At 36.0% G+C, this 6,552-nt stretch overlaps 2 long non-coding RNA genes across 5 annotated transcripts; one reads left to right on the top strand and one right to left on the bottom strand.

Moving 5' to 3' along the window:
* The first annotated feature begins 1,667 nt into the window (after nucleotides 1–1,667).
* Nucleotides 1,668–3,035, top strand: LOC144207663 (uncharacterized). The gene is made up of 3 exons (XR_013328756.1): nucleotides 1,668–1,798; nucleotides 1,981–2,081; nucleotides 2,788–3,035. It is a non-coding gene; the product is annotated as an uncharacterized LOC144207663 (long non-coding RNA).
* Nucleotides 3,036–3,326: 291 nt separating this feature from the next.
* LOC144207578 (uncharacterized) lies at nucleotides 3,327–5,439 on the bottom strand. 4 transcript variants are annotated; one of them, XR_013328714.1, is made up of 8 exons: nucleotides 5,294–5,439; nucleotides 4,599–4,673; nucleotides 4,430–4,527; nucleotides 4,237–4,333; nucleotides 4,075–4,171; nucleotides 3,938–4,010; nucleotides 3,833–3,852; nucleotides 3,327–3,422 (listed from the first exon to the last, which is right to left on the bottom strand). It is a non-coding gene; the product is annotated as an uncharacterized LOC144207578 (long non-coding RNA). The 4 variants fall into 4 exon arrangements; XR_013328715.1 differs by lacking the exon at nucleotides 3,327–3,422 and having other exon boundaries at nucleotides 3,727–3,852; nucleotides 4,410–4,527; XR_013328712.1 differs by lacking the exon at nucleotides 3,327–3,422 and having other exon boundaries at nucleotides 3,727–3,852.
* Nucleotides 5,440–6,552: the final 1,113 nt, after the last annotated feature.

Raw genomic sequence — 6,552 nt, 5'->3', positions numbered from 1 at the left:
ATCTCCACGGCGACTTGTTTGAAGCGCATCGTCTATTTTCCCTTCTGCCAAGACGCCTGAGAATCTCGGTCCAACCAACATATGAAGAAAAAAAAAACGCATTTAGGATCTTTTTACAACTGTAACACATGGCTTTGTGCACATAACACATTCAATATTATCATATTGATGGGCCTTTGACATGACTACAGAAAAACGTGTTTTAAATGAAATCAACTTGGGGAGTAGGTTTAGACATTTAGTGGACAGAATCAGAAAATATCAAGCTTATGAAAATTGGTCTACCTATGAAGAAAAATCCCTCATTTCTTCTTGAAAAGGGCCTTTCCATTATCCACTATATTAGGAGAACAGTGTGTCCACTTATGTTTAATAATAAGAAAAAACCTTAACCTTGAAGGACACACAATATACATTTACTGCCTCTCTTTTTCAGATTTATCTTGGCAATGAAAGGATGAAAAAAAAAATGTGTTACAATTGTACTGGCTCTCACCATGTGTCACCCCTCCATTAATGTTGTCCTTAGAATACACACGCATCCTGGACTAAACTGCATGAACAGCCCTTGACCATAAGAGGTGAGGAATATTACTTCAGCAAAAGGGAACATCGGAAAACACTGCGCTGTCTGCTTTTGTCATTTTCGGATTGAATCAAAAGAATGTTGCTAGGATATACAACAGTATGTTAATGGTTGAAATGGGAATATACTCCAGTGTTGCTTGTGTGATGGATGGTTAGATGATTGCTAACCGACAAGGGAAACAATTCGCACAAGTGTTTAAAGACATTCCGGTTGTTTTGGAACTGTTTGATTCTGACTGGACGTGGATAAACAAAGGTGACTCACATTTACATTTGTTTTAATTGTGCCCCAAAGTGGTTTTATTTTCTGTTGTGCTTGGTTTTGACAACATTGCCACAAATTGATAATAAAAACAAAACTAGAGGTTTAGGTATTCATTGAGTTATTGTTCAAAACAAAAACTAAAGTTGACAGCAGGTAAAAAAGTAACGAGTTAGTGATCGTGGTATTGTCCCAAAGCATTTTATCAAGGAATTACAATGATATGCTGTGATTTGTTTAACTGGAATTTCTTCCAGCTCGTGGCTTGTTACTCAATTTGTTTCTATCTCTAGCCATCGGGGAGATATGAGATGCTGGGCCGATGATGAGGCAAAACTGCAGGTATTTGAAATTGGGCGACGTGACTTTAAGAAAAAAAAATGAACATGTATAGTAACGATTTTTTTTGAATGACCATGTATTGTAAGGCTTTAAAAAATGACCATGTATTGTATGGCTTTTTTTATTTTATTTAGAAAACTTAACATGTAAACATTTTTTCCTGAAAAAAACTATTAAAAACATTATGAAACTGAAAAATTAGCATGTTTAGGAAGTATTTTTTCTTTATCTGCATTAGAGTGTGCTTTGATGGAGAAAGAAAAGAAGAAGGAAACAATGGAGAATGGATTTTATGTACAAATAAAAATATTTTTGGTGGGTAAAATGTGCTTATATTCCTAAATAATATTTCAATTGTATGAGGTTATTATTGGTGCTTTTTTATATGTGTCACATAATACACGCTAGTATTATGAAAACAATGTATTTTTTAAGCGTCTATTATTAATACGCATGCATGACGTCACAGTTCAGAGGTCGCCTCCACTCTTCAAAATGGCGGATGATCTGGTAGCCAGTCCGACAGTGGACTGCAAACAGCTCAGAAGTGACGATTTACCGAAGAAAGACCTGATAAAGTTCTCTCTGGACAATGCAGCACATTCGGTACGTTGTCATTGGGGTATTTCGAAGCCCCGGTTCTCATTTTAAGAGTGATTTTTGACGCTAGCATGCTTCGATCGCGTGATGTAGCTCGACGTGGATGCAGACAGTAAAATGTTTGCAAGCACATTGGCTACATTGAGTTACCTACAGCTCTTAATGTTTCATTATATTGTGTGTTTCAGTTCTTCAACTAGTACCGATTGCTGGGAAACCTCAGGAATGTGGCGATCGCAGCCAGAAAGGAGCAGTTTGTCGACACCATAACGAGCTGTTTGTCAGCTAAGTGAGTCCCCCCCCCCCCCTTTTTTTTAATAGTAGTTTCTATTTACTCTATCCGTGTAATCATTAAATATCAGCGTTCAGTATTCACGGCTCTGCTAAATTAGTTTGTTTTTCATTATGATACATACCAATTTTGAATGAAAACATTAACTGGCTTTGTGCTGATATTTTTTTTTTAAATAGCAATAACTTGTGTGGTTAACTCGCACCCACATAAATGTCATCAGTGGAGGTGTAAGGAATAAACGGTACACTTTTATAGAATATAAACCTTTACCATTCACTTTCTTAAAGGAAGACCTCAGGGCTTGGACCTTTTTCTTTTTTGTTTTAAGTGCGTTTGAGACATTCAGTCAACAATGGCACAGGGGTCATTTTTCACTTGAGTTTAATATAACATATTATATTTATACATATAAAATAACCATTTTCCCTCATTATAGGTCTCCAAACGGATCCTCAAGGGGTGCTGTGGGTGCAGGTTTTGGTTCTAATTGGAAAAAAAGGAGGTTCTTTAATGAAAACCTGCACCCTCTATGGCCCTTTCTGGAATAGTTTGGTGACCACTGGTCAAATAAGCATTTATATAATCATACTGTATTTTGTCGAGGTTTAAAGCCATGGACACAGTAGAAGAGGGGACCAAAGAAGTGTTTCAGGTTATTTATTTTCATGTAATGTGTACTCATTTTGTATCTTCTCTTCAGGATCAACCCAAGTTTGCCAAATCAACGCTAAAGAAAGATGACTTTGGAATCTGGCACAGCCTTTGACACCAACATCTTGGGGGCCACTATCCAGTATGTTTTCCATACCTCCCACCACATTTGAATCAAATGATCAACAAGCTGTCCAGGAGCTTGACTATTTGATTTTGGTGTGTTGGAGGACATGGAAAATAGACTGAATAGGGGCTCTTGAGAACTACTCCGGCAGTGGACAAAAAGTCTAGTCATCAGAGGGGTATGTCAAATTTCCTTTTTTTTCTCCCCCCTCCTACTGTGGCATAAATGTTGCCTTTTGTAGTGGGATGAAAACATACATTTATACTATTGGTAACACTTGTTTTATTTCTTTGACTTATTTAGTCTTTTTTTTAATGTTGGACTAAACCTTAACTCTATTTTTTTTTTCAGAATACCATCCAATGCCAAGAAAACTTCTTTGACCATGGAGAGGACTATTGTGAAGTTGGGACTTTATCTCAGCCCTTTTTTGTGGAAAAATAAAGCTTTTGAAATGTACATTTGTTTAAAATTTTTATTGAAACAAATACACCTGCATACATATTGGTTTGTATTACATTGAAACATACATTGACATGGTTGATGCTCTTCTCCACCTGTAGACAAAAAATACATTTTTTTAAATGCTACACTTAGAATAATTTTCAAAAGAATAGCCATGTAAACACTTAGTCATTTTTTTTTAGCTTTTAATTTAAAAAAAAAAATCAGCAAAACACTTAGAAAAAAAATTTCAAAAAAGCTCATTAAACACTTAGTCATTTTTTCCTTAAAAATACTTATAAAAAAAAAAATGAAACCATAAATACTTAGTTAAATTTTTATTTTTCAAAATATATAAAAAAAAATACTTAGAATATAAACACCAATAAAAAAAAAAAGGAAAAAAAAGACCATTAAGGGTCTTGGGGTCTTTTTTCTCCAAGTGTTTTGACAAAATTAAATGACACTCAAATCTCTTTTATTAAAATGACTGGTTGAAGAAAAAAGATGAAATCCTCCTCACCTTTGGAATTGGAACTTGATCTATTAAAAAGAGGGAGATGTTAGAAATTTGCAACTTTAGTCAATAAAAAAAAGGTTTGACTTAGATATTCCACAATAAACTTACCTTTTAGAAGACTGCCAGTAGTGTTCAGAAATGATGCATCATCAAGTGTGCAACCTGGGAAGATCTCCTGGATCTGCATATAAGATAAGAGGGGGGTTAGTCAATAAAAAAATCTGAGAATAGAATGTTTAACTTACATATTCTTCAATAAATTATCATCAGAAGACTGCAGGCAAAGTTTAGAGACGATGCATCATCTTCAAGTGTGCAACCTGCGAGGAAGATCACCTGGATCTGCATATAAAATAAGATGGGGGTTAGTCAATAAAATAATGTGAGAATAGAATGTTTTGACTTACATATTGTACAATAAATTAACTTCAGAAAACTGCCAGCAGAGTTCAGAGATGATGCATCATCTTCAAGTGTGCAGCCTGCGAGTAAGATCACCTGGATCTGTATATAAAATTAAGGGGGGGGGGGGGGGGGGGTAGTCAATAAAATAATGTGAGAATAGAATGTTTTGACTTACATATTCTACAATAAATTAACCTCAGAAAACTGCCAGCAAAGTTCAGAGATGATGCATCATCTTCAAGTGTGCAACCTGCGAGGAAGATCACCCGGTCCTCCAGAGTCTAGACATGGACCTGATGTGTGCAAAAAAGCAAAAGTTGTCATATATAGAGACTGAAGAATAAACAGCTGGGATTAGTTTTACCTTGACCTGGTCCAGTCTCCAAGGGTTTGAGTGTCTTGGGGCACAAGGGAAGAGCTGCATCTTGATTTAACCAAGCTATTTGGGAGTTGACAAACAATTATTACACAAAAGAGAAATCTTACAATAAATGATCAAGATAAAGAACGAAAATAAGTTAGTGAGTGCTCCGTGCTAATTTCCCTTTCTCAGACAAGGTGATTCAATATACAGACTGAAGTTAACAGCTAGGAGAAAGTTGGCTAAACAATTTTGGATTCAAATGATTTGTTTAACACTTGCAGTAAAAACTCAGTCCATACAACACACACTAAACTAAGTCGTGCCTCTGGTTGTCATTTATTGGGTGAGCGTTTACCCAGTAAACTGTCCGTTTAAATCTTGGCTTTGTTTGAATCAATTAAAAGTCTTAATACACGACTCGACAATGCAGAAAACGGACTAGATCTCTTAGTATTAACATCAAGACGACGCTTGACATGGTGAAATGGAAAGGGGTTGTCGTGACGCTAATGCTAATGCTAAGATAGCTTGTCACATGCGGCACAGCTGGAGCCCAAACTTAAAGTGTCGATGGTGTGTTTATCCTGGCATTAAACTAACAGATTCGCTGGCGTTTTAGCTCAATTGATGCCTATATAATCTGCCAGTAGCGTGATAAAAATGCAGTTAGGCTCGTAAAGTCCTCTACGCCTTACCTCGTTGGCGTGCAAAACGTCCATGTCATTGAAAGGGCTGTTGGAGAAGACGAAGCACTGCGCATGTGCCTCAATTTACGCAGCTTCAATGACGAAAGTCCACGCCCATATCGTCCATATTGAAAGTGGAAAAGATGGTGGCCCGGTTACCGTGCTCTAGAGGTGCTTTGTCCTCCAACACAATGTCTATGTTTTGAAGATGACGTTCCTCCCAACTCAATGTCTATGTTTTGAAGATGACGTATAATGGTAGTTTTTTTGTGGTCTTTATTCTATAAAACAGGATGTGTCTCATATCATATTTTGTAATATCTTACTTTACATCAGTGATTCTCAATTATTTTCTGTTAGGCCCCCCCGAGCAAGAAGAAAACTATTCGCGCCCCCCCCACACTTCCCACTGTGACTATAAATAAAATCATTTTATAAAATTGTTATAAGTACAACATTTTATCCTTATTAACATTAAAGAAGAGGAAAAAAAAGAAAGAAATATAGTCAATCTTACAAAGAATAACTTTATTAAATCTTGTTTTAAGTCTACAACAGAAAAGACTTTAAGTGCATCAATGCCTGAAATAAAATTAAAAAAATGAGAGCGCTACTGCCAGCTACTGTAGTGGATGCGCAATTACACTTTATACTAGTAAGGCCAAATAAAATCCTGTTCCACAGGGTTACACGCGCCCCCCCCAGGTATCGCACCACGCCCCCTCCAGGTGGGCGCGCCCCACTATTTGAGAAGCACTGCTTTACATGGTGTTTATTTTTTAAAACTGATTTACTATACCTGGCATATTTAAAAAATACTATACATGATCATTTTAATAAAAACCTCACTGTGCTTGGTCATTCATTTTATTTATTTTTTTAAACAAAGCCTTGCTATACATGGTCGTTTTAAAGGAAAAACGCCTTAATATACTGTGTAGTTTTTAAAGATAAAACCTTACTATACTATGTCGTTTTTAAAGAAAAAACCTTACTATACTATGTCGTTTTTCTTTTAAAGAAAAAAAAGCCTTACTATACATGGTCATTTTTTTTAAAGCCTTACTATTCATGGTCTCTTTTTAAGAAAAAAAAAAGTAATCAATATCTAAAAACAGAGCCAGCCTCATTTCCGACTGAGGTCAAGGCAAAGACGGCATCCAAAATCTAAAGAAGGGAGTTATAATTTCTCCAAATTTTGTAAGTAAGCCAATGAGAGGAAAGCGTTAATGGAGCTACTTTACACCTTTCAGTAACTTCTTCCTCAC

Source organism: Stigmatopora nigra, chromosome 14, assembly GCF_051989575.1.
Source record: "Stigmatopora nigra isolate UIUO_SnigA chromosome 14, RoL_Snig_1.1, whole genome shotgun sequence".
Classification (NCBI taxonomy): Eukaryota; Metazoa; Chordata; class Actinopteri; order Syngnathiformes; family Syngnathidae; genus Stigmatopora; species Stigmatopora nigra.
This window is presented reverse-complemented; position numbering and strand designations above follow the sequence as displayed.